Source organism: Leucopleurus acutus (assembly GCF_964270905.1).
Source record: "Leucopleurus acutus genome assembly, chromosome: 6".
In the NCBI taxonomy this organism is placed as follows: Eukaryota; Metazoa; Chordata; class Mammalia; order Artiodactyla; family Delphinidae; genus Leucopleurus; species Leucopleurus acutus.
In genome coordinates, this window is record NC_139149.1 from 99321886 (window position 1) to 99348436 (window position 26551).

The window sequence follows — 26551 nt, forward strand, 5'->3', positions numbered from 1 at the left end:
TCTGGAGGTGGATGGTGGTGGTTGTTGTGCAATGAAATGGATGTATTTAATCCACTGACTGTGCACTCAAAAATGGTTAAGATGGTAATTTTTATGTTATGTGTATTTTACCATAATTTTTGAAATGAATTAGAGCAAAAAAAAATCCCAGGGCCTCAGTTTCCTCTGCTGGGAAAGAGCAGGATTTGACTAGATGGCCTCCAGTCCTCTCACTCCTATGGCTCTGTGCCTACTGCATCTCCACCTGCCTGCCAGAAGCCCTGGCACTCAGCAGAAAGGAACCTTGCAGCCCCAGCATGAGAACAGTCCTGGCACAAGGCAGGCGTTCAGGAGATGTTTGTTGGTAGGATGGATGGCAGATAGATGGATGGATAGACCTGCCCCTAAATCCCAGGCCCGCTGGCAAATGGAGAAGCTAGCTCATGGCTGGCACTGTTTAGAAGAAGAAATCCAGGAGGAGCCCACTTGGCAATATCGGTTATTTACATCAGCGGCAAGTACTGAGGGTATCAGGGAGAGAGCAGGCCCAGGAATCCAAAACCCCAGCCTTGATCCCAGCCCTTGCCACCGCCGCATGGCTGTGAATCAGTCCCCTGGCCTTTCTGAGCCCCACTCTGCTCCTCTCCCCAGGAAGGGCTCACACCTGCCCAGACCTCCACACAAGTCACTGTGGGCTCGGGTTGGCCCGGTGTCAGGGTAAGGGTTCTGAAAACTGCAGCTGCTGTGCAAGCCAGTCACGCTTGTCATTACTATGGTTACGAGTGTGGACCATGCTGAAATCCCAGCGCCCCCTTCACATAGCTCTGTGGCCTTAGGCCTCATCTGTGTTCCTCATCTGAGACATTGGGATAATCACAGCACCTCCCTCACTGCATTACTGTGAAGGATAAATGAGTTTATTTTTGTACAGCTTTCACAGCAAAGGTCTGCAAAGAAAGTTCCACACAAGGGTTAACTTTTCGCTATTGCTCTGATTACTATTATAGGTGAAACCAACCTGGCGTTCCCATCCCCCATCCACCTCCCCCACCGCAGACTCTCCACCGCACCTGCGACTCAATGGGTTTCGTTCCACAGGACATTTCAAGCATCTGCCACGGGGCTGGCCTGCGGACGAGAAGCAGTGCCCACACGGCTCTCCCCCCACCCCCAGGTCTCCTGGGTGCCAGGCCGTGCGTGCAGAAGGGCTCCTATCTGGCCCACCGGGGTGGCCCCTCCACTTGGCCATCACCCTTGGGAAATTCCGTTTGACTCTTATTTTTCAGAAGTTGAGAAAAGCTGCTTCAGCACTTTGCAAGGATCAGGAGTGTCCACGGCAAACACACCCTCACTCCTCTCCATCTCGCCCCCGCCGGTGGACCCCACAGCAGGGAGGTGACCCTAGGAGCCTTCTACCCAAGGCCTTGGGCAACATCTGTTAAGTAAGACGAAAACATGGGTTGAAGATTAAGCCACTCTGCCCTGGCTGGCAGGGCACAGAGGCTGGCAGAAATCCTAGGCCCAGGGATGAGTGGTCCCAATCCCAGGGGGGTAGGACTGAAGTAAGATGGGTGAGAAGGCCAGAGGGAGAGCTGGGGGCATGGAGAAAACTTGACAAACACACAGACACACAGTGTGAAGCAAGAGGGAAGGGGCGGGGAGGCCAGAGACCAGCCCTACAGAGGCTGAAGGCAGGCAGCAAAGGGAAAAGGAAGGAAAAATAAAACCCGCCCTTTCCTGCCCCTTGTGAACCTGCTCAAAGCACTCGCCTGCCTGCCTGCCTGCCTGCCTGCCTGCCTGCCTGCCGTGAGGAAACAGGTGCTGAGTGCTCTCTGGGGGAAGCCAAACTTTCTCCCAGCTTCCCCTGGGCCACTTTCCCTCCCCGGGGACAGCAGCAGAGTTTCCAGCTGGAGGCTGGCCCCCCTAATAGGCCCCCACGGCCCACCAGTAAGGGATAGAGGACAGCTGTCCTATTTATTGAGCACCTAATCTGTGCCGGGCATCTGGCTGAATGCCTTTCTTCCAGCCACTCCATAAACATGCATTGAGCACCTACTATGTGCCAGACAGTGGGGATACAGCAATGAACACAAAGGACAGAAGTCCCTTGTCATCATAGAGTTCACATGCTAAACATGGGGGGAGTCTTTTAAACAAGATAAGCAAGTAAGATGGTGACACATGCTGAGGGGCAAAGAAAGCAGGGAAGGGAGAGAGGGTTGCTGGGGGAAGGGAAATCTGACACTTGGGTAAAGACCTCAAGGAGGGAAAGAGCCTGGCAAGTATCTGCAGGAAAAGCTTTGCAAGTGCAAAGGCCCTGAGGCAGCATCTTCCTGGTATGTTCAAGGACCAGCAAGAAGGCCAGGTAGTTGCAGCAGAGCGAGTGAACAAGGGAGTTTCTGAAGATGAGGTCAGAGAGGAAATCTGTCTATTGTGCAGGGTTGTGTAGACCCATGGAAGAACCTGGGCCTTTACTCCAAGTGGTGGGCAGCCACTTGGAGGATTCTGAATACAGATTAATTCAGTGCGTTAATTTGCTCCTTTCATTTTCCTCACAGCCTTATAAGGTAGGTACTATTATAACTCCCAACCCGCAGAGGGAAAACTGAGGTCCAGAGAGGTTAAGCAATGTGTCCACAGCCACAGACTCGGGGCCTGGGGAGCCGGAATCCAGAGGGAGGTAGTGGAACTCCCTCGCTCTTTGACCACTGCTGGGAGGGGTCAGGTCCTGACTCAGGTGGGGAAACCTCTGGTGTCACAAGCATTCCACCACCAGATGGCTGATTCAACCTCCGCGAAGATCAGAGCCCCCCTGCCCAGATGGGGCACGGCACAGAGATGGGAAGCTTCCACAGCCTGGCTCAGGCAGGAGTCCCTTCTGGTATCTGACTGCAATCCCTCCAGCCAGAATGCCAACGTATTCCCTTCTGTTCCAACCCCTGACCCTTCCTCGCCTAAACAAAGTTCACAAGACTCCCGGGGTCAGGCGTCTGGCTTATGCCTGGAGAGCCCTAAACCCCAGAGACCCCCAGACATACTAGACCAGCCAAGGACGTTCTGTTCTCAGCAGTGAAGTGGAAGTTGGGTTGAAATGATGAGACGTAGGCTCGCCACCCCACCCCTCCCCACCCACCCCCAACGGTGTCCCTCCACAGTCCCAGAGGGATTTCTCCCTGGCAGTTCCAAACCAGGCCCGCACTCTGGCCTCATCCCCACAGCACCCCACTCCCACCCCCTGCTGTTGTCAGATGACCTTCAACTGAGCTCTGCACGAATAATACTCCACATCTGGAGCGGCACAGCCGGGCAGTGCTGAGGCCCAGAAGGGTTTGAGTCCAGTGAGATTAGGAAAGAGGAGCCGATGCAAGGAAGGCAAAGAGCTAAGCAGAGCCTGGGCTGGGAGGGCAGAGAGCAGGGACACTGTTCTGGGTCCAAAGACAGCTAAGAGTCACAAGCACTTTTGCATACTTTTTTTTTGCATACTTTATTTCATTCCATCGATGACCCTGAACGGTGGCGGGGGGCGGGGGGGGGGGTGTGGGCGGGGATATGTGTCAGCACAGAGAAAGCCTTTGGAGCATCCAGTGCAACCCCTCTCTTTGACGGAGAGGGAAACTGAGGTTCAGAAAGAGGGCAGGGACTGGCCCATTGTCATACGGCAAACGGGTGTTGGAGGAGAAAAGGCCAGGAGACCTGAGCGAGATTCCAGTATCCAAGCTGGATACCGCACGGGTGTGCAGATGCCTCCAACTGCCTGGGTCCTGTGGCACCCGTGCCGCCTCCCCCGGACTCCCACCCACATCAGTGTCACCACAGGCACCTCCACACCAGCCAGTCGGATGGTGGTGCCCACAGGGGCCCTCTGTGACGCACCCCACGCGCAAACGCACACACAGGCACCCGCATGCAGGCAGGCGCTTCCCTCTCCAGGCTCCAGGGCCCCGCCTGCCTCCTGCGCTGGGCTGGGGAGCAAGAGAGCCCTCTGAAGGGAAGGAAGGCAGGGAGAGGGCAGGGAGGGACAAATTCCAAATCAGCCCAGCTGGGATCGGTCTGGAGCAGGCCTTTCTCCACAGCCCACAACTCACAGAAGTCCTGCCCCATCCATGCTTTTCCGGAAACCTGATTGGGGGAGAGAGGGAAGAGCGGGGGACGCGGAGAGAAGGCAGAAAAGCAGAGTCAGCGAAGGAGACTGGAGGTGGAACGGGCCACCTGAACGTGAGCAACTGCCCAGGTGTCTGGACTCTTGTGGGTCATGCCATCCTTCCCCCTGCCTCCAGCCAAATGGTACCTGACCAGGGACCAGGAGGGTGGAAGGAGATGCCATTCCCTGGTTCTGTAAGCCCCAGGACACCAGGCACCTGGCCAGGCCTAAAAACAGGCGAGATGTCCTTTTATGGGTTTTTCCAAGGACTTAAGTCTCAAGATTGAAATAGGAGGCCCCGCATCTCATGAAGTCATGAAAGGACCTCATGACTCACTTCCTCCCAGTTCAGCTTCGGCCTCGGGACATGGCCCCTTCCTCATCATTACCTAATGGCCCAGCACCCATGGGGGCTACCAGCATGCTTGGGTCTCAAGCAAGCTGCAGCGGGAGCTGAGGAAAGAGGGGAGGCGGGGCTGGCAGGACAGGGAATGGACTGTCACTCACCACCAGTTCATGGCTGGATGGAGGAACGCAGGGAGCAGCCACCTGTGGGAGGAACAGAGAAAGGGCAAGGTTAGCATCTTCATCCCCACAGAAAACCAGGGCCTCCTGAGATCACTCCGCTCCCCGCCGCCCCGTGCTGGACACCCCTTCCTTCAGTTCACGAACACCGACACTCTCCAGCGGGAGGACCGTGGAGCAACACGGAGCTGCTTAGGCAATAACACTCAGCGGGTGGGGGAGCGGCAGAAGGCGAAAGTGAAATGCAAGTCCCATTTTTTAAACTCCGTAAAAAAATACGCGGAAAAACTGGAGGTCAAAGCACCAGGGTTAAGGTAATAAGAATAATTTTGTTTTCTTTGCTCTATGTTGTAAATTTCCTACACTATGGTACGATTTGTTTTAATTTTTTCAAAAACCGTGTTTAAGACCTCCAGAAAAGGAAGAGTCACCTCCTCCATTCTCCCAAATGCCAAGGTACCTCACCCAAAGGTCACAGCTGCAGACAACTGGCAAAGTTTCCCAGACCGTGCAGGGAAACAGGCTGGGGAAGGGCCTGTCGACTCTTCCGAAGGCGGCCGCATCGCTAATAGATGTGGAAGGCCTTGAAGAGTGCAAGCACCCTCGGCGGGTGAGCTATGACTGTCATCGTCCTCCGCTTCTTCTCTAATGGGGGAGGGGGGTGGCCATGTGGCCTCAAGACAGAGGGAGAGGGCAGGGAGGGGGCTGGTCTGCTCGCTACCCTGAGATAACACTCCCTCCCCAGGGGCCGGGCAGCCAAACCACTACCCTGACAATTAGCAGGGGCCTTTATCAGAGACTCAATGTGTTCCTTTCTTCTAGCTGGGACACGTTTTTCTTGGAGCTCATACCTCAACCTTGGCTCCAATTCCTGACCCAAACACCAGGCAGGGGGCCCACAGAGGGGACGGCGGGGGAAGCTCTCCCCCCCGCCACCCCCCGCTCCGGGCATGAGGGTGTCTGGACATAAGCCGTGGATCGCCAAAGAGTGGGGGGCTGCCTCCTCAAACAGTAGGCAACCCGGGCCCCCGCCCCAGCCGACAGCCCGGGCTCTATGAACATGGCTGTTCATAGAGGCCTCACTCTCAGCTGGGCCCTTCCTTCACCTGACCCTGTTCTAGCATCTGACCAGCCCCAGAGATCACCCGGCTTGACATACCCGCCTAGAAGGGAACCATACCTGTGGGACAGTGTGCCCCGGGCTCTGGAAGGGGTGAAGAGGCTGCAAGCTAGCATCCCTGGGTTCTTGACCCGGCCACACCGCAGGTTCCCTGCCCACCTCATTCTCCAGCAAAGAAGCCCGAGCTGAACCTCAGTAGCTGTCACCCTGTACCCAGCATTACTCTAGGACTTGGGAGAATCACATATGAAGCCAAAAAAAAAAAAAAGGAAGGAACAATATCTAACCTATATAATGCATACTGAATGTGCACAGGTATTATTATCGATGCCTTACCCACGTTAACTCATGCAGTCCTTTCAACAACCCAATGAGGTAGGTACTATTATACCTCTGTTTGGAGGTGCAGGGGGCACAGAGAAGTTAAACAACTTGTCCAAGGTCACACAGCTGATCAGTGGCCAAGGGTGGGGTGGAGGATGCCAGAAGAACAGGCCAGAAGGGCAGGAAAGTCTGGAGGTGGCTGCAGCCTTCAGGGCACCCTGCCCACCCGACAAGGTCTCAGCCACGGGGACACTGCTATCCCCTAGGCATCTTGAGGGCAGGAGTCCCGCAACCAGCAGTGGCCTCCTGCCTGTCTCCTCCTGCCCCCAGCCCCAAATCCCACTCTGAGGCTTGTAGGTTTCAACCTCATAGGGCCAGGCTCCCAGTGTCTCCTGTCCCTACTCCTCCTATCACCCATGGGCCCTCAAGCCGAGGTGGGAGCGGGTCAATCCACAGAGCGGCACGCCCTGACCTGCTCCTTTCCTTGGAGCGAGAGCTGGGATGAGGCTGGGAACCTAAACGTGGGATCAGCTGCAAGAGGAGGGCATGCTGCCGGCGACCGCCACGACCTCCCAGCCACGGGCCAGCCACGGCCTCCCAGCCACGGGCCAGCCACGTCCACCGCCACCGTCTCCACCTGCAATCCACGAGAGTGGGTGTCTAGTCTCCATTCGGGACTGGGACTTGGGGAAGTGAGAGAGGGCGTTACGGACACATTTTGAGGCAAGGGCAGGATGGACAGGTGTCCTCTGAGACAAGAGGGAGAGCTGCTACCCCAGCACCACCCCAAGGAGTGGAAAAAATGGGACCTGAGCCCAGGTCCCTTCCCTGTCCCCGCCAAGGACTGAGATCTGAGGGGCAGCTGAGGACCCCCAGTCCGAGGGCCTGATGCCTGGGTGCCCCTCGTGGCCTGCTGCCCCCCAGTGGCCTCCTCCACCCACCACCCACAGCTGTGCATTCCAGGACAGCTGGCCAGCCAGCCCACTAACTTTGTTGTGTGTTTCAGTGTTTCTTGTCTCTTTTTTTTTTTTTTAAGCAGAGAAATGTTTCCTTAAAAGGCTCTCTCCTTCCCTCCGGCACCCTGGCCCCTGGCCACCCTCTCAGGAGCCTGGAATGTGCCAGGCAGAGCCAGGGCCCCCTGCCACTCTGGTCCGTGCCCTGTGGCCAGCAGTGACCGCTCCCACTGGCCCTGGGGACCCCAGCTAGGAAGCCTCCCTCTGCAGAGGGGGCAGACGCTGGGATGCCAACCATTTGCCTCCCCAGGGCTGGCAGCATAGGATTTCAGGGCTCAGGCCCAGGAAGTCGGCCTCAGGTAAGCCTCCTCCCCGGGTGTCCCTCCACTATGCATCAGTACCCAGGTCAGCCTTTCCATTCTGAAAACTATAACAGCAATAAAAGTAGCAGCAACATCAAATACTTCCATCGCACTTGCTACAGGGCAGGCCCTGTGCTTTGTACTTGGCGTAAATTAACTCACTCCATTCTCACAACCACCCTGAGCATCTGTTTTATGGATGAGGAGACCAAGGCACAGAGGTTAATCAACTGTCCAGCAGAGAAGGCAGGATGCAAACCCAGCAGTCTGGCTCCAGACAGAGATATGCTCCTGCCCTCTCTGCTGTGTCAACTCTCCTGTAAACACGAATTTCCACAGAGCCATACACAACGAGAGTGGTAACAGGAAGCTTATGGGATGTGCATCCTGGGATGGGATGTGTCTGTTACTGTCCTAAGCCCTTTCCCTGGACTCATTTGATCCTAATAGAAAGTGTATGGGTTGGGACTTCCCTGGTGGTCCAGTGGTTAAGACTCCACACTCCCAATGCAGGGGGCCCGGGTTCGATCCCTGGTCAGGGAACTAGATCCCACATGCCGCAACTAAAAGATCCCGCGTGCGGCAACGAAGGTCCCGTGTGCTGCAACTAAGACCCGGTGCAGCCAAATAAATAAATATATATTTTTCAAATGTATGGGTTATACATTTGGGTTATTATCTCCATTTCACAGAGGAAGAAACGAAGGCACAGAAAGGGTAACAACTTGCCCAAGGCCACTGCAGGAGAACAGTGCGGCTCCGCAATTAGAGAGCCGGGGATGCCGGGATGTGAGTGTTAGCAGGCCCGATCGAGGCCAATGCCTGGCATTTAGCAGCCCCCTACTACTAATATTTTCTGAATTTCAAAGGTCCCCAGGCACAGTGCCAACAATAGGGCACAGCCTTGGAGACTCCCCCAGGACAGGAGGGTCTAAAGCACCAGTCAGCAGGCAACCCAAGCAAAGAGCTCTCTGCACAGCCTGGTCCCTGTCCTTCTCCCCACCATCATTCTGTGCCCATCCCCCTCGTCCAGGACCCAAAACCACACGCAAGGGGTAGGTTCCTCTCAGTCCTTGGGACACACCTGGCTCTGTTCTTCCCCAGGGGCTCTGTTTATACTGTTCCCACTGCCCGGATGTTCTTAGCCCAGCTCTCTGCATAGCTGGGTCCTTCCTCTCCTTCTGGCTTTAGCTTAAATGCCACCACCCCAGAGAGAGGCCCTCTCTGACTCCCTTAAGTTACACACACACACACACACATACACACACACACACACACACACACAGAGAGAGAGAGAGAGAGAGAGAGATTACACAGAGATATTCTCTCTCCTGAACTCCTATGTCTTCCTTCACAGACCTAATTACAATTTGTAATGATAGATGTGTTTATTTTCTTGTCTATAATCTGTTTCCCCCTCTAGAAATCAAATGCCATGAGGGCAGGGAGCACGTCTTGTTCATCACGCTGGTCCCAGCACACAGTAGGTACTCACAAAAGATTTGTGGAAAGATGAAAGAAACTCAAGTTCTGAGGAAAGGAAGCACCTGTCACCACCAGTGGTAAAATCACTGCCATTGGTTAAGCACCTGCTCTGAGCAGGGGAGCTAATCCTCCCATATGCCTATGTCTCTGAGACCCTCCAACACTGCAGAGTCAGTAATATTGCTCCCATTTTACAGATGAAGAAATGGAGGCTCGAAGAGGTCATAACACTTATCCAGGGTCAGTCAGCCGGCAAGGGGAGAGCTGTAGGTGAAAACCCAACCCGCCTCCCACTGCCCCCATCACCTCACTACCTGACGAGTGGCAGGGCCTGGTCCCCAACTGGGTGACACTCCCATCCTCCAGTCTCAGGATTGGTTACATGAAATCCCAGCCCTCCAGAGAGGCTTCCCACACCCACATCCACCTGGCCCCCAGGACTGGAGGACAGCCTTGGTCTCAGCCTAAACTAGAACCACTTGAGCCTCTGAATCGAGCATTTCATATAATCCTGAGCAGAAAAGGGTTTTTCCCCCTATGTCTTGCTAGTCCCTTTTTTGTAATGCACATAAAAATAAAATGCACATAACATAAAATCTACCATTTTAACCATTTCTAAGTGTAACTCAGTGGCACTGTATAACAATACTGTATAATCATCTCCACTATCCATTTCCAGAACATTTTAATTATCCCAAACAGAAACCTGACACCCATTAAACAATAATTCCCCTATCTCCCCTAATAACCTCTAATCTACTTTCTGTCTCTATGAATATGCCTATTCTTGGTATCTCATACAAAAGGAATCATACAATATTTGCCTTTTTGTCTCTGGCTTTTTTCGCTAAATGTTATGAGCTGAATTGTATACTCCAAAATTCTTGTGTTGACGTCCTAACCCCCAATACCTCAGAATACGACTGAATACAACACTTGGGTTGTTTCCAGAGAAGTTCTTGCTGACACCTGCTACACGTCCCTGTCCCAACAACTGCAGGCACCCACCTCAAATGACACCAGAAGATACATGGAAAGGAAGGAAACTGGGGTTTTCAGAGCACCCACTCTTGGCCTATAAAGAGGTAACTAAGTTAAAATGAGGCCATTAAGGTGGGCCCTAATCCAATATGACTGGTGTCCTTACAAAAAGAGATCAGGACCCACAGAGAGTCACTAGGGGTACACGCACAAAGGGAGGACCCTGTGAGGACACAAGGAGGAGGTGGCCGTCTACAAGCCAAGGAGAGAGACCTCAGAGGAAACCAAACCTGCCAGCACCTTGATCTTGGACCTCCAGCCTCCAGAATTGTGAGAAAATTAATTTCTGTTGTTTAAAGCACTGAGTGTGTGGTATTTTGTTATGGTAGACCCAGCAAACTAACACGCCTGGCATAATGTTTTCAAGACTCATTCATGTTGTAGCATGTATCAGAGTTGCATTGCATTTTGAGGCTAAATACTATTCCATCGTATGAATATACCACATTGTGTTTATCCATCCATCTGTGGATGGACACTTGGGCTGTTTCCAGAGAAGTTCTTGCTGACACCTGCTACACGTCCCTGTCCCAACAACTCCAGGCACCCACCTCGAATGACACCGGAAGATACGTGGAAAGGAAGGAAACTGGGGTTTGCAGAGGACCCACTCTTGGCCACTGAGCCGGCTGCTGTATATACGTTATTTTATTTAATCTTGTTGACAAGTTTTTGAGGTAAATAGGCTCAGAGAATTTAAGCAACTTGCCCAAAGCCGAACAGCTAGAAGTAGTAGTATTGGCAGAAGTATAAACGGTAGTTGCCAAAGTTTTATGCACACTCACTGGGTGCCTGGCACGGTTCTAAGCCCTTGTGTACATTATCCCTTCACGACCCCCTTGAGGTAGGTTATTAGCATCCTCATCTTACAGGATCTCAGGCAGCCCTTCAACAATCCTGTGAGATCCAAGATGACAGATCTATCAAGTGACAGTGCCGAATCAGCCTGACTCCAATACCTGCTCTTCCCAGCACGCCACACTGTCCCCACGGCCGGGTGAGGCCCCCACTTGTGAGAGCACAGAGAGAGCTCGGGGGGCCCAGGCAGGCTCCACGGAGGAGGGCGTACCCGAGCCAGTCCTCCAGGACGCCTTGCTTCTGTTTGTCTACTGTGTGTCTCACCGACTCCCCCGCAAGCCCCATGAGGGCAGGAAGCACATGGGTCATTTGCATCGAGAAGCTCTGGGGCTCTGCTCAGAGCCTGGAGCTCACTAGGTCCATGGATAAGGTTTTGAAGGTGGAGATGGGAAAAGGGCTTTTCAGGTGGAAATAACCACACAAACAAGGCATGGAGGTGGGAAGGTTTTCCATGTCAAAAGAATCCCCTTTGGCTGGGACACAGAGTGGGGGAAGGGAAGAGACAGCACCGAGGGACACGTGTTAGGAGATGAGGGAGGCAGACTGGCCAAAAAGTCTCTTTCCAGGCTGGACGATGGGCAACTCTGAATGCCCAGCAGAGGAGTTAAGACTTTTAGCTGCCAGCACTGGGGAGCCACCGAAGGTGCCTGAGTAGGAGAGGGACCAGGGGGAGGTGAAGGACGGGGAGCTTAAGGCAAGCAGGAGATGTGCAGTAACACTAATAGTAATGGGAGAAGGAGCAAGGGGGGAAGAGCCCCAAAGCCTAGAGACAAGGGGCCATCAGGCACCCTGAAACCTGCAGGTCTTCATCCCCACCTCATTTGAACCGACGCTCCCTCCAACCTCTACTTCTCTCCCCCACCCAAAACATGGGAGGGCACCACTCCCCTTCCTGCCCTTCACAGAGCCAGGGATCCTGCCCTCAGCTCTGTCTGCTGCTCGCCCTCTGGGACCCACTTGAGGAACCTGTAACCAGGACGGCAGCCATCCTCTGAGCCCTGGCCACTCAGGAGACACCAGAGGGGTCAAGAGTGATGGAGACAATGATCCCAGGGGGATCCAGCCCGCACGCCCCATGACTGAGGACACAGCCAGACGACTCCCCGTCTGTGGACAGCCCAGCACCTCAGAGGTCACATTATGAGTCCAGTGGGCTCTATCAAGAAAGACCCAGTCGGCCCCTGCCAGCGAGGCAAGGGCAGGCTGGGAGGCCCAGCCTAGTGGACCAGGGCGTGGCTTGGAAGCCGGGGTGAGCAGTGCACCCCTCCAAGACCCGAGGGTGCTCACGGTCAGGCAGCTACGAAATGCCCTGGCCATGGGGCTGGGGGGCGGGGACTGGGCCAGTACAAGGCCCGGGGTGAAAGGGGCAGAGCCACAGCATGGCTTGAAGACACTGGCCTCCCAGACTGAGCCTCAAGCCCTGGGCAGGGGGGTCCCGGGGAGGAAGGGGCCACTGCCCTGGCTCTATCTCCTCCCCAGGCCTGCGCCCTCCCCTCCAGGCCACCCATCCTCACCAGAGCTTGGTCCCGACCTGCTCGGCTGTTTCCTTCCCTTATATAGAGTTCTGCTCGGGACCGGGAAAGGAACTGCGTCAAGTTCCTGGAGGCAAGAAGGGGCCTGTTCCCAGGGACACCTAGAGCTGAGGGGCGGGGAGCCATGCCCCAGCCCAGAGTCCCCTCTGGGGCCAGGGAGCCAGCCAGGGGCAAGGAGGGGGCCTGGCCCTTTCCCCAAAGCCAGCAGTCTCTGACTCAGAACCCAAGCAGACAAGACACAGGGATGACCCAGACAGCCGACGCTGGTCACTGCCCCCAGAGCCCCAGTCCCACCCCCTCCCCCAAATCCTCCTCTGCCAGGCTCCTCTTGGACCACTGACCCAATCAACCCGCCCTCACAGCTCCAGCAGCTCTCCGGTAGCCCAACCCTCCGTCTTATCTCGGGAGCCTTTCCTCAGGCCCCACTCACTGGCCGCCCCAGCTTCTGCCAGCCTCCAGGCCCTGTAACACACTCAAGATGAGGCTCTCCAGAGAGAGAAGTTTCTAGCCACACCCACACACAGCAGCCCTGACCTGCACAGCCCAACGCCAACCAAGGGGAAGGCCGGGTGTGCCTGACCCTCTTGAGCCCACTGGACTGTGATATTTCAGAGCAGATATTTCCCAAGAAGGTTCTGGCAACAGCAAAGCAGGTGGGGCAGGCCTAGCAGCAGGCCCTGCCCTCTGCAGCCGGTCCCCTTCAGAGCTTACCCGAAGGATGGCATAAGATAGCACCCAGATCGCCGGATGCCTAGCTGGTGGCAGAACATCTTTTCTGAAGATCTGCCCGCCCTGGAGCCCAAGCTGGGGCCCCAAGGGCCCAGCTCAGGGGCCACACTGGCCCACACCCAAAGTCAGTGACCCTGGGAGGGCTGAGGTTCCACGCCAGGCCAGACTTCTCATGAGCAGAAAATCAGAGAAGATGAGTCCAGCAAACAGGTACCAAGTGCCTCCTAGGCGCCAGGCCCTGGGAGCACAAGAGGGGAGCCAGGGGTCGGCAATGACAAGCGTGGGGCATGTGGGGCCACAGGCACAGCTGGGCCCAGGGCTTGACACTGGTCAGCATCCTGCACTCACAGCCCTGTCCCCACTCTGCCTCCTCCTGGGCTCCCTCGTGGCTACTGACAACCACCCAACTTCCGGGCCACCCAAGGTTGTTCAGCCCGAACCTGAGGGTTGGCTGCACTCCTCCTACACCGCCCCCCAACCAAGCCCGGTCAACTCCTCCACCCAAATATCCCTCCAAGCCACCCCCTCACCCCTAGTCTCTTTAATCGTGGAGATTCTTACAACGGCCTCCTGGCACAGGCCTCCCTGCCCTCAGTCCAGTCCTCTAAGCCACTCTCCGCTCGGCAGCCAGAGAACTATTTCTACAAGGCATAGCCGTTAATACCACTCCTCTGCCTGAAGTCCTTCCATGGCTCCCGGCTCCAAGGGATAAAGTCCAGATGCCCTAATATGGTCCTCACGGCTCTTCGAGACCTGGCTGTGTCTCTCTCTCCAGTCCCATTCCTCACCTCTCTGCCTCGAAGCCCGTGCTCCAGCCAGAGAACGCCACTGTCAAGTCTGTTTGGTTTTTTTCCATATGGTACACTGTGAGGTAGGGGTTACCAGCCCATTTTACAGATGGGGAAACGAGGTGCTGAGAGGTAATGTGCTTAGCCTGAGAGGTAATGTGCTTAGCCTGAGGTCATACAACCAGTAGGTAATGGAACCAGAGTTCCAACCTGGCGGCACCCCAAGCCTCAGCTCTGCCCAGGACCATAGCACCTTGCCCAGTCAGGGGGTCAAAGCTAGAGATTCATGGGGGGCATAGCCTCTGAGGTGGGTGGGCCGGGGAGATGTCTGGGCCAGGGGTGGGGGTGGGGGGTGGCAGAAGAAGAGACCAAAGTGAAAAGAGGCTCTGAGCTGGGGTCAGGAGCAGAGGAGCGAGGTTACCGAGAGCAGTACAAGGGGATATAAGAAGACTGAGGAGAAGTCAGCCACCACTGAGGGACCCAGCCCGGAGGACTCAGAGGAAGCAGGGCCTCTGTTACATAAGTGGAGGCACTGAACAGGGAGCTGGAAATGCAGACTTCAAGGTTACCTTCTAAGATCTAAAGAGCAGGGAAAACCCCAGCCCTTCCTCCCTGCCTGGAGAAGGGCCATTCGTTCCAAAGCAGGTGGGTTGGATGGCGCGGCCTCCAGCAGAGAAAACATCGCTTCTAGGAAGCTCCTAGAAGAATCTGGTGAAGGAAAGGGCTGCGGTCTGTAGTCAAGGTTCTAGTGGAACTGGGGACAGAGGGGAGGTGATGGGCACAGAAGCAAGACCAAGCATTCCTTCAACAACAGTGACTGAGGGCCCTTTGGTGCCACTTTCCCAGCTATGGAGACAGAGAGGAGTAAGAATGGCCTGGTCCAGGAGGGGAACCTGGGGCCCAGTGGAGGAGACAGGCATGTAAACAGAGAATTATAAAGAGCTCAGTAACTGCTATAACGGAGGTATGAAGAGGGCTATTACTGCACTGGGATTCAAGTCCATCTGTTTTTCCAGAAATTACACCCAGAGGGAGACTGCCCCATCCTCTCACTCCCCATGAGGGTTTCTGACCTTAGATGAAAACTTTCAAGGGAAAAAAGCCTTTGACCCTAAGCTGTGCTAAAACAGTAAGGCAGGAAGGATGCATGGGAAACAAATTTAAGAGCAAGGGGGAAACCCAAGAAGCCAGAGGGTTCTGGAACTGCCAAGGAGCACACCAGGGGCCCTGGTGGAGGAGGCTGGGGCAGGGGGGTGGAGGAGAAGACGGGCTGAGCGAGGTCCCAGACTGAGAATTCCAGGGCTAGGGGCCACCCTCAAACCCACACAGACATCAGAGGTTCCTCTTGCTTTCTTAAACCCGGCCACAGTCAGCTCTCAGGGCAGGGCAATGGCCTGCAGCTCTCTCTCCCTTCCACATCTGCGAGAGGCCTTGCAAACCACAGGTGTTCACGGCTCTGTTTCCTAATCTCAAAGATACCATTGATTGTCTGGGGCACCATCAACTGGACAAGAACTTTTGAGGAGGAAATGCTACCCGAAATGTATTGTACACTTCAACCGTAAGATGCATTCCAAGTTCAGAAATATTAAAATGGGGGGGGGGGGGGCGGGAAGAAGACATCTTGGATTTGAAGAAATTCCCTAAAGTTTTTTTGGTTCTTCAGCTCCCTATGCTGCCTGCATCACTGCCCTGTGCCGATGCTATCAGGAAGGCCTTCCCGATGCCTACCTACCTCCTTTTTTTAAAGATTTAAGGCTTGCCAAAAGAAAAGCAAACAGGAGAAAACTTCTGTATTCTCAAAGTCCATATGTGCTCTTGAGTTCCCTAGACCCCTAAAGGTCATTTTGTCTCATCACCGGACTCCAAACCGCTCTGAACCTAACCCAAACATGGTAACTGGGAGCGGGTTCAATTCTGATAGATCATAACACCTTCTGCTTGTGGACCCTCATTTCCAAATTCCTGAACACACTGAGGGATCATGAGTTTCCAACCAAAAGACAAGAGATAGATAGGATTAGAAAAGCCCTGGACTAGGTTAGGCCTGGGCTCAAATACCCATTTGCCATAGACCGGCTATTGAGACCTTATTGAACCTCCCCGAGTCTCAGTTTCCTCATCTGTAAACTGGGGATAATGAGAACCTACTTTGCAGAGTGGTTGGGAGGACAAAATAAAGTTGACTGAGATGACATGAGTAAAAAGGTCTGGAACACAGCACATGCTTGGGAAACGTCAGCTCCCTTCTATCTGAGCCGGATGCAGTTCTTGCACCTCTCCATGCCTCAGCGCCTTCAGTTACAGGGTCGCAAACTGTACGGGGCATACTATGTGCATTTGATGTGTCTCAACTCATGCAATCCTCACTGGAACCCTGTGAGGTAGGTTCTGTTCATATGCCCACTTTACAGAGGAAAAAACTGAGGAACAATAACAGAATGAGAGGAAGGTCCTGTCTGCCTTAAGTCAGAGCTCGGAGCAGTATAATACAACGCAAAAGATTCCCATCAAAGCAATTCACCTTTTTTTCTTTGGAGCTTTCGACTCTTAGGTGGCCTAAGCTTCAATTATCTGAAAATTCACTCATGTAGAAAACTCCTGGGCCACAGATGGCAGCGACAGGAGGAGTTAGTGTGACTGTTCCGCACGATTAGCGCCTGTCAAGGGCTGGTGTTCTGGAACCCCATCTGTTCTGATGGACTGCACCAGGAGCCCCAGGAGCAGGAGGTCCCCAGGGCAGGGCAGGGCAAGCCCAGCTCCATGGAGCTCCTTTAAATCCATCTGCAGCTGAGTTGCAGGAAGCCCCCTCTCGCTCCCAATTAGCCAGCCGCAGAGACTTGAAGCCAGGCCAGCACTGAAGGCCAGCGGAGGCCTGGCTGTCACCGGCATTGTTCAGCTCCATCTGACGCATATCCACCCCTCTGCAACGTTTCCTTGTTCCCCGGGAGGCCCTCCAAGATGCACACATCCGAAACCAGGTCTGGAGGGAAGAGGGGGTGGAGGGAGAGGCAACGGAAGACCTGGCTTTATCTGGCTGGGAAAACAGGCAGATTTTAACTGGACAGGAGAGAGAGCTCACATCAGATACAGGCCCAGTGACCCAGAGACACGGCACAAACACAGCTCAGACGCCCCGAGGCACACGCAGAGCGTGTGCGCGCACACACACACCACAGGACCACTGCCAGGTGCAGATGCAAAGTCACTCCCTGGCGCTCCCTCCCCACCCCGCCCCAAGCAGAGCCGCACAGACGGGAACACAGCAGCACGGCCAGCACACCTACTAGCAGGGGCAGTCTGCATGGCCCTGAGCTCAGCTGATTTCAGAATGCCAGAGGGGGAAATGACCCATGTGGGCAGACAGTGGAGAGGGGAGAGCATGAACCAGCAGAGGTGGGGGATGTGAGGTGCCCACAGGAGCCTGACCACCCACTGCAGCCGGACAAGTGACAAATTCCCCTTGGACTCGCCCGGGCCACCTGAGCCTTGCCCATCCTTCTGCTAGAGCAGGTGAGGGGGTAAGGCACACAGACGGAAGCTGGGTAGGAGGTGGCAGAAACAGGACGGCATGTGCACAAACGATGGGGCAGATCTAACTGGAGGATAAGCATCCTGAAAATTATGGGATAAAGGCACAGAAGCAGGAATTTTAGAGGTGGAGGTGGTGAGAAGCAAAACAGAGTTTAGGGTTTGTGGGACAACCACTTTATTTGAATACCTACCGTGTACTGTGTACTTCAGACATAGTACCACATTTAACCCGTTCAACAATATGCACAACAGGCAATACTCCCTTTTTCCAGATGAGGCCACTGAAACTCAACAAGAAAAGTAAGTTGCCCAAGACCACTCGGTTATGAGCAGTTGAGCTGGGACTCAAACCCATGACAGTCAGAATACAAAATCTATACTGCTTCAGGCAATCCAAGTCACTAGGGTGCTTAGAGGACGAAACAGGGCAGCTATGGGGCTGAGGGGGTGTGGAGGTATAGATGGGGGGAGGAGCTGGGGCTGGACTCCCAACTCCTAAGGAGGGCAGTGGCAGCAAAGCTCAGGCTGCCGCCGTGACTCAGTGGCTTGGCCTCCAGGGAGCATTTCCGGAGCCCCAGACAGCTCTGTACAGTCTAAGAGCCACCTGCCCGGCAGAGACACTGAGCCATTACTCACAACTGTTACTCACTCCTCTCTGCACGTCCACTGCTCAGCACATCACTTACTCCCACTCCGTCCCCGAAGCGTGGCCAAGGGGGAGCTGGCAGATCTGCCCAGTTCCCTCCCTCACTTCACCAGCTCAAATCCCGCCAGCACATCCCCACCTGAGTCACTGGGACAGAGACCCAGAAACTCTGGCCCATTCAACTCTGACAGCTGTTGCCCTCCGCTCTGTTCTAAGAAATGGAGCTGGAGGAGAGGTCACCGAGCAAAGAATCTTCCAGTCCCAGGGCTGGAAGGGACCTCCTCAGCGTCTCAGCAGGCTTCCCAGTAGATGCGTAAAGACGCTCCAGGGCCCCCACGTCCATGGTGGACAACTCTTCCAAGAGCCCCAAGAGCAAGAGCCTCTCTGTTCAGAAAGATCCATGGACTTGCAGAACTCCATCACTGATTAGAACGCAAGAACTCTCCTAACTCCACCTTCTCATCTCACAAACGAGGAAACTGAAGCCCAGAGAGGGGAAGTGCTTTTCCCAAGGTCACTCAGTGCCAAAGGGGGACTAGAAACAGGCCATCCGACCCCCCTGCCACCAGTCCCTCCAGCTAATCCCCTCCCCCTGCCCCAAGTCAGGGAAGAGCACTGAAGTCTACCCTCACTCTCCCGTGCTGCAAAGCAGCTGCTCATTCCACAACACGGGCGGTGGCAGAGCTGAAGGCGAGCTGAAGGGGGAAGAAAGGAGTTGCAGCCAGATGATGGTTAGTATAGAGTAATCACTTTCTAACAGTGAAGAGGCATCAGAAACAGTCTGCCCAGGAAGCAGGGAGATGGACCACAGGCCTTCTGAAGGCCCTGGAGCTAAAAGGCCAGGCCCTCTGGCAAGAGATGATGGAAGGAATTCCTGGGGTCCCAGCTGGGGACTAGGGAGAGTCCTGGCCTCCTCTCTGCTCACCTCTCCTCCCCCACCCCTCGCCCTGGCTCGCCCCTGTCTCCCAGGGCTCCAGCCTGGAATCCAGGCCTGGCTGCTGCCTCCGCTCCCACGCTCAGCTCGGCTCAGCTGGCCACAGCAGAGGCAGCACCATGTGTGGTGTCCGAGGAGGCAGCTCATGAGGCCCCGAGGACTCTTCAAAGCCTCCCCCTATCGCTAGCGCTCTCCCAGCCCGCTCTGCGCAGCCGCTCTCATCCCTGCCAAGAAGCCCCTGCCCGGCTCTCTCCCTCTGCATCCACAACGGTAATAACCATAGCAGTAATAATAACCAAAGGTCATGCGGTAGGTCCAGAAGACACGGTTCTTTCTGGTTCCCACATTTTACAGCTGAATAAACTCAAGCACCGGCAGGTTAGGTAAGTTGCCGGCAGTCACACAGCCTGCGAGAGGTGGGGTCAGGATTCAAACCCAGACGGCGTGGCTGCAGAGTCTGTGATCGTGACCCCCCGTGCCACACTGCCCTTGTGATAGGACCTCACTCCAGGCAGTTAAAGCTCCTGAAATCTCCGCTCCCTCATCCATGCAGTTGCTGAGCACCTGGCCACTGCAACACTCAACATTCCTCTTGGCTACAGGGCAGCCCCTGTCCAGACCCTAACCAGACCACTTACAGTCAGGCTGGGCACCCCCTGCCTCCGCACTGACCAGGGGCCACCCTTGTTCACGCATTCATTCAACAAATAGTAAGCACCTACTGGGTGCTGGGCAAGTGCTGAAGGACAGCCCCCCAAAGGAGTCCCTTGATTCCTTAGAAATGGGAGCTGCCCGCGGTCTACCCCCATTCCCGCCTGCTGCAGTCGTCCATCCCTTCATGTGTGAAGGCTTGCCAAGGAGGGCTCTCTTCTGTCCGGAAAGATCTTCCAGGAAGGAGATCTCAGTGCATCTCCAGCCTCCTGATCCAGGAGAGGAGCATAGCACGTGGTAAGGAAGCCCAGAGGCGCGAAGTGACTCAGGAGAGGGCTTCCCAGCCCAGGGACTCCAGGAGATTGGACTTGTGGCCTGTCTCCGGTCTCCCTGGCTCAGGACAGCCTTCACAGCTACCCAAATCACCTTCCTAAATAAAACCCTCTTTGTGTTTCTCCTACGTGAAGGCCCTCTGCTGTTTCCCTCTCCCAGAAAATCCCCCGCAGCCGGACCCCAAGCAACACCTCCAGGCTCCCACAAAGCCAGCCTTTCCCATACAAACCACTTTCTGTGGGCTTGGCCTGTGGCAGACACTGAGCTTCACAAGTAGGCACTTGACAAGTACAATCTCATTTCATCCCACCATAACTCTATAAGATTGCATATTAACCCCATTTTACAGATGCAGACACTGAGGCTCAGCCCAAGGTCATACAGCTAGTAAGCAGCAGAGGTGGGAGGGACACCTAAGCCTGTCCGACTCTGACACAGGCCTGGAGCCATTATTTTATCCATCGTTACATGCGTGCCACTGCGCCTTTGTGCATGCCTTCCCCTGTGCCTGAAGAAGCCTTTGTCCCTGCTCCTTCCTGCCGAACTCCTTCTCAACCTTCAAAACCCATCTCAAATGGCACCTCTTCTCCAAAGTCTTCTCCATTCCACCAGCTCGTGTGCACTCCTTCCTGCTTGATGCCCCCACTGCATGTTGCAGAAACCCTCTGTCTACTCCCCTTTGTTTCCTACTAGACCATGTCTCCTTGGCCTTCCCAGCCCCACACATACCCCTGGCACCTTGCGTGGTAGAGGGTAGATGCCCAAAAAGGCTTTTAAGTGTGCCCAGCTGCACTCAGCCGCTGCCACACGGCCCTGACAGTGGGTGTCCGGGCACCGCCCGCCCCAGCCCAAGGAGCTGACCCCCAATCCCAAGCAGGCATCTAGTGCCCCCTAGTCACAGCCAACACCCCAGCCCATGTCACCCTGGGTGGGGGCAACTCCCCGTGCTTCCCCCTTCCTGGCCTGGTGGCCCCTCTCTGCTCTACCAGCTCGTCGTTTCTGGGAGTCTCAGCTGGTGATTAGGGCCCTAATCAGCAGGACTTCCTGCCAGTGATTGCCAGAGGTGGGGGGGCGGGGTGGGGAGGGAAGCAAGGTCAATGCAAGGCGAAGTTCACAGCCTGGGACCGGGGGGGAGGCTCCGGCAGGGAAATGGACTCGCAGATTCTTCCAGCCCAGCGTCTCTCCAGCCCTCCATCCTACAGGTGAGGACATCAGGCCCAGCAAGGGAAGGGATTGGTCCAGAGTCCAGGGACAGAGCAGGAGCCCTGCTCTCCCACTGCCCTAGGCCACAGGGACCCCAGGGCAGAAACCCTCCCTTATGCATCCCCTGAAGCCCTCTGTCTGCCCCTGGGCAACGCCCCCCTAGCAACAAGCCCCATGCTGAACCCACAGGCTGCTCCGCATAAAGGGTTGTCGGAGACCAGTTGACTACTCAGGTCTGGTCAAGGTCAAGGGTCAAAGGTAAGCCCCTCCTCTAGATGGGCAATGGCCTAGCAATGGGGCAGAGGTGAGCAGGGGCTGAGGAAGGGAAGCGAGATAGGGTCGGGCTGAGCTCAGGAACCCTTTGCAGCTGTCATCACCAACAGCCCAAGCCCATTCTTTCTCCAAAAAAAAAAGCTTAATGCCTTTTGCAGTTGCAATTGGGCGGACCAGGGGTCCGGAAATGGAGCTCACACCCCCAACCCGGAGCAACCTCAGCCTTCCTGGGTGGGAACCAGGGCTAGGTGGAGGGTGTAGCTTGGCAGGCCTTGAGGGCTGACCCCTACTAACGAGGAACATCAGGGGCACCAGAAAGCAGAGGACCCCAGAGAGGCCTCAGATGGTGAGGGAGTGTGGCCAAGAGCCTGCCCCTGCCACCATGGGGTCAAAGCTCCCAGCTCTGAGGCATGCAGGAAAGGCTGGGCATGGTTCTCCCCCACCTCCTACCAATAAGGGACTAAACTAAAGTTGCAGCAAGAGGGATGCAGGTTAGGACTTCCCTGGTGGCGCAGTGGTTAAGAATCCGCCTGCCAATGCAGGGCACACGGGTTCGAGCCCTGGTCGGGGAAGATCCCACATGCCGTGGAGCAACGAAGCCCGTGCGCCACAACTACTGAGCCTGCACTCTGCAGCCAACGAGCCACAACTACTGAGCCTACGAACTACAGCTACGGAAGCCCACGCGCCTAGAGCCTGTGCTCCTCAACAAGAGAAACCACCACAATGAGAAGCCCTAGCACCGCAGCGAAGAGTAGCCCCCGCTCGCCGCAACTAGAGAAAGCCCGCACACAACAATGAAGACCCGACGCAGCCAAAAATTAAAAGAAATTTAAAAGAGGGATGCAGGTTAGACTTCAGAGAGACCTAGAGGGTATAAGACACAGCAACTTGCAGCATTATTTGGGGAATCTCACTTTCAAATATAGTTGCTACCCCTATGGGTATAGTCCATGGTCAAGAGTAGCTTGCCCAGAGGTCAAGAGTGGCCTGCCTGGAGGCCAGGCCACATCCTTGCTGGGCCTGGGAGTCTCTGATTCAGTGACTCTCATCAAGGAATGGATGGGATCCAAGAAGGGGAGCCTGGGCTGGTTTATAATAATGCATCTTGTCTACTGTGATGGCAGCTTTCTCAGAGTTCTCCATAAACACAGCTCCCTTCCCTGGGCAGAGAAGGCCTCGAGAGGTCCCCTTATCTCCCCACCAGCCCCTAGTCACAGAGAGAGACAGAGTTGGAGGGGGGGAGGACGTCTCTTCTCTGGGCTCTGATGCTAGGACCCCTTGGGGGAAAATGATGCCAACATCTCCTCCACTCTCTGGTCCCATAAGCCTCCCTATCTTAGGGGTGGAACAACCACAGCAAGAGAGAAAAGGGCCAACCCAGAGTTGGGCTCCTGGAAGGACACCACCACCACCACCAGTAATAATTATAATAATAGCAATAATAATAATTGCTAACATTTATTGAGCACTTACTATGTGCCAGGCACTGTTCAAAGTGTTTTCAGTGAACTAACTCATCTGATCCTCACAACCACACTATGAGGCAGAAATTATTATTAAAACTGTCAAGGGCATTATGCTAGGTGAAATAAGTCAGACAGGGAAAGACAAATACTGTATATCACTTATATGTGGAATCTAAAAAAATACAACAAACTAGTGAATATAACAAAAAAAGCAGACTCACAGAGAGAGAGAACAAACTAGTGGTTACCAGTGGCAGGGCGGGGGTGGGGGGATAGAAGGGTAGGGGAGCGGAAGGTACAAACTCTTGGTTGTACAAACTGTTAGGCTACAAGGATGTACTGTACAACACAGGGAATCTAGCCAACATTACGTTCCAATGTACATGGAACGTAACCTTTAAAAATTGCATTAAAGGATAAAATTTTTTTAAAAATTTTTAAACTGTCTGAAACTCTCACCCGTCTGCCCCTCGTTAGTCAGTTGATTCGCGCTAAGCAGCACTGTGCCAGGCACAGCAAGGATCACCAGGGAGGCAAGTGGCACAGGCATGCCCTCAAGGGGCTTGTAATCCATCTCGAAGACAGGTGAGCACATAGGAAGCTTGCAAGGGCTAGGAAAACTGAGGGGTCCCATATTCTCTGCTGGAGAAGGCCTAGGAAGTCTCCTGGGGGCCCTGACCTAGGCCTGGGACCCTCGCCCCATAATGGCAGAAAGACAGGATTCCACTCGGGCCCTCCTGTAGCCCCTCATGCCCCATCAGCTCCCCAGGACACAGCCCTTCTGGGCCAGTCCCGCTCTGCTTCCTGGAACACCCAGGCCTGAGCTACAGGCTTGCAGCCCTAAAAAGGCAGGGATTAGAGAGCCCAGACGAACCCTGGAGGACGGACTAGGACTGGCAGCGCCAGGGACGGCCTTGGGCCCACCTACCACCCCCCACCCCACAGACACCGACCACCCTCCCTGAGGAAACCGAGGTGTGGACAAGTAGGAAGATGACCAAGGTCACCAAGCTGGCTAGAGGCAGGCCAGGGACCCAGCTGCACCTTCTGCGGCCCCGCCCCCCACCATGGGAAAGCGTTTCAGGTGATTGGCGAGAAGGAAGGAGGGGAGGGCTGCATGTGACCATGCATAATAGAGGGGGCACCCGAGGGGGGGGTGGCGTGGCCCACAGGACTGGCAGCCCTGCCCCCGCCACCACCCTCGTTCCAGCTTGCTGGTGCCCACAGCTCTGCACGCCTAATAGTTTTGGAAGCCAAGACGGGGGCCATGGGCGGTGCTGGGGACAAAATCCGTCCAGCCTCCCCAGATCCCTCCCTCCCTCCCGCAGCACCAACCCATTTCTGATTCGCTTTTTTTCAGAGTCGAGTAACTGGGAGAACTTTCCTCTGCCCCCCTTCAATACATATCCCTCAACTGGGCCTCGGTTTCCCTTTCTGGGGTGAAAGAGACTCAAGGCCCCAGAAATAAGCCAAGAAGCCGGAGTAGCTGCACCTGAAACCCTTTGCCGGCCACCCCAGCTCCGACCCGGACTTCTCCAGGGTCAAGGGCACACTCAGCATCTCACCTTCCTGCCCCTCCCACTGGGTCCCTGTCAGACCAGAGGAAGAAGCATCCTAACTGAGCAGCTTCATCTGGTCCCAAGGTACTGAAGTTAGACATCAGAAGGGACTTCATCCTCAGCTGAGACCAGGACCCTACTCCTTCGCTCTCTCCACTAAGGAGAAAAGGGCTCCCAGGGCATCCAGAGAGGAGGGGCTGCAGAGAGAGGCAGGCTGGGACATCCAGTGTGGGTCCAGAGCCCACCCCAGAAGCCCACCTTGACGCTCCATCAGGGGAAACTCAAGTCTCCCAGGGTTTGATGCTCAGAAATCTTGAACCCCACCCCTACCCTGCCTCTCCTCTCTGCCCTCAAGCCCCCCACCCCAACCTTGGAAAACAGGTCTGGAGAGGCCAGTGGCGGGGAGCAGGTGGCCGGCTCCTCCCACACTCCAGAGAGGCACTAGAACTACGCCCTTGGCTGGCACCCCCAGCAGTTAGTTACACAAACTACCTCTAGCTGCCCTGACTACCCTGTATTATTTTACAAATTCGGAAACCAAGGCTCAGAGAAGTGCAGCCCCTGTGTTTTTCCCATCTCAGATCTTGGCTCCACTGCCTACCATTTCCAGGCAGGCTGGGGAGGCCCCTTTTGGGGGGCAAACTGGACAGGGGCTCAAGCTGCCCACCTTCAGTGCACACCCCCCTCCTTGCCTACTGCCCCCAGTTAGCACCTCAGGCGGGATGTGGGCTCTAACTGCAGGGGAGCAGGGCTCCCCTCCATCCTACACCGTGCCCTGGGCCCACAGGTCTGCTCCAGCCCTTGTGGGGTTAACCAGCTGGGCAAGGCAAGCAGTGGGACAAGAGGAATCGGAAGAAACTCAAAATCCTGGCAGGAAGCAGACCTGGTGGGGCAGTGAGCTATGGGTGTGAGGGCAGAGCGTCAGGCTCTCTGTTCCCCGAACATTGGCAGGGCACAAAAGGACCCTGAGAGGTCCTGCCTGTGCCCACACCCCAGGCCAGAGGCCACTGCCTTCCTGCTCCCTGATCCGGGTGTCAGAGAATTCCCCGACTCTAAGAATCCCAGGACCTCAGCATCCCAAGAGACCTTCAAGGTCATCCCTTCTAACCACATCCCAGCTCAGGAATCCTTCCAAGCTGCTGTCCGGTTCTGTCTGAACTCCCCGCCCCCAGACGGGAAGCTCACTACCGTACAAGGCAGCCCTCTCTCCTGCTGACCCGCCAGGCTTGTTAGGAAGCCCTTCGTTACACCGAGCTGAGCTTCCTTCACCAAACTAAAATCCATCCTGCCCCTTGGCTTCCTACTCTTACTTCAGTAGGAACAGGGCACTGAGAGTTCCCAAACTCCAAAGCTTCAGCCACAGTCCCTCAGCAATGAGAAGATGGTCACCAGAGAGTAACCTCCTCTCTGAACTCCTCTGCACCCCACCCCGGCCCCCCTCCAACCTGGCCACCAGCTCCCTGTGTTTACAGTTCTGGACACCGCAGCCCCCATGGGAGATTCTGAACTGGGGCTTTGAGGGAAGTGAAGGATGAAGCATGGGATGAGGGATCAGGAAGGAGAGCCAGAAGGGTTCAAGGCCAAGGATTTGGAAGCAGAGGTTCCCAGGTTGCCTCCTCCGCCACCCAAGAATTCTCAGCTCAAAGTTCTGGCTCCCAGTCCTATCAGACTGGCTGAGAGACCCTCCTAGGCCCTGGCCCACTGTCTCCACTCCCCGCCCTCTGCGGGCAGCAGAGTCAAGGCCAAGCCCACACTGCGACCCCAGCACTGATCCCGTTGAGAGCTGTCCCAGCCAGCTCCCCACTCCAGAGCCAGGTCCAGGTCCTCCCTCCTACTCTCCTAGGCCAGAGGGGTCAGGGCAGAGGGTGCCTTAGCCTTAGCAAGCCTTGAGGTCCTGGGGGAGAGCGAGGGTGGGGGAGACTGGAGTAGCCGCCAGCTGGCAGGGGTGGGGGCAACGTAAGGCCGAGTCTGAGCCACAGTGGCCCCCACCCGACCCAGGCAGCGGCAGGAAGGGGCCCAGCAGAGACTCGGGGAAAAAGGGTGCTCCCCCCGCACCCTCCCAAACCCCTGGCTGGCTCTACCACATGGCAGGAACGCCGGGGCTCCCAGAAG

General features: G+C 55.4%; 1 protein-coding gene across 2 annotated transcripts in view; it reads right to left on the reverse strand.

Moving 5' to 3' along the window:
• The window catches only part of TNS1 (tensin 1), a 174042-nt gene that overhangs the window by 110555 nt on the left and 36936 nt on the right, over positions 1–26551 (reverse strand). For both annotated transcript variants that reach the window (XM_082840656.1, XM_082840654.1), the window contains exon 2: positions 4628–4669. The gene's annotated coding sequence lies outside the window, so the exon portion shown is untranslated. The remainder of the gene's footprint in view (positions 1–4627; positions 4670–26551) is intronic.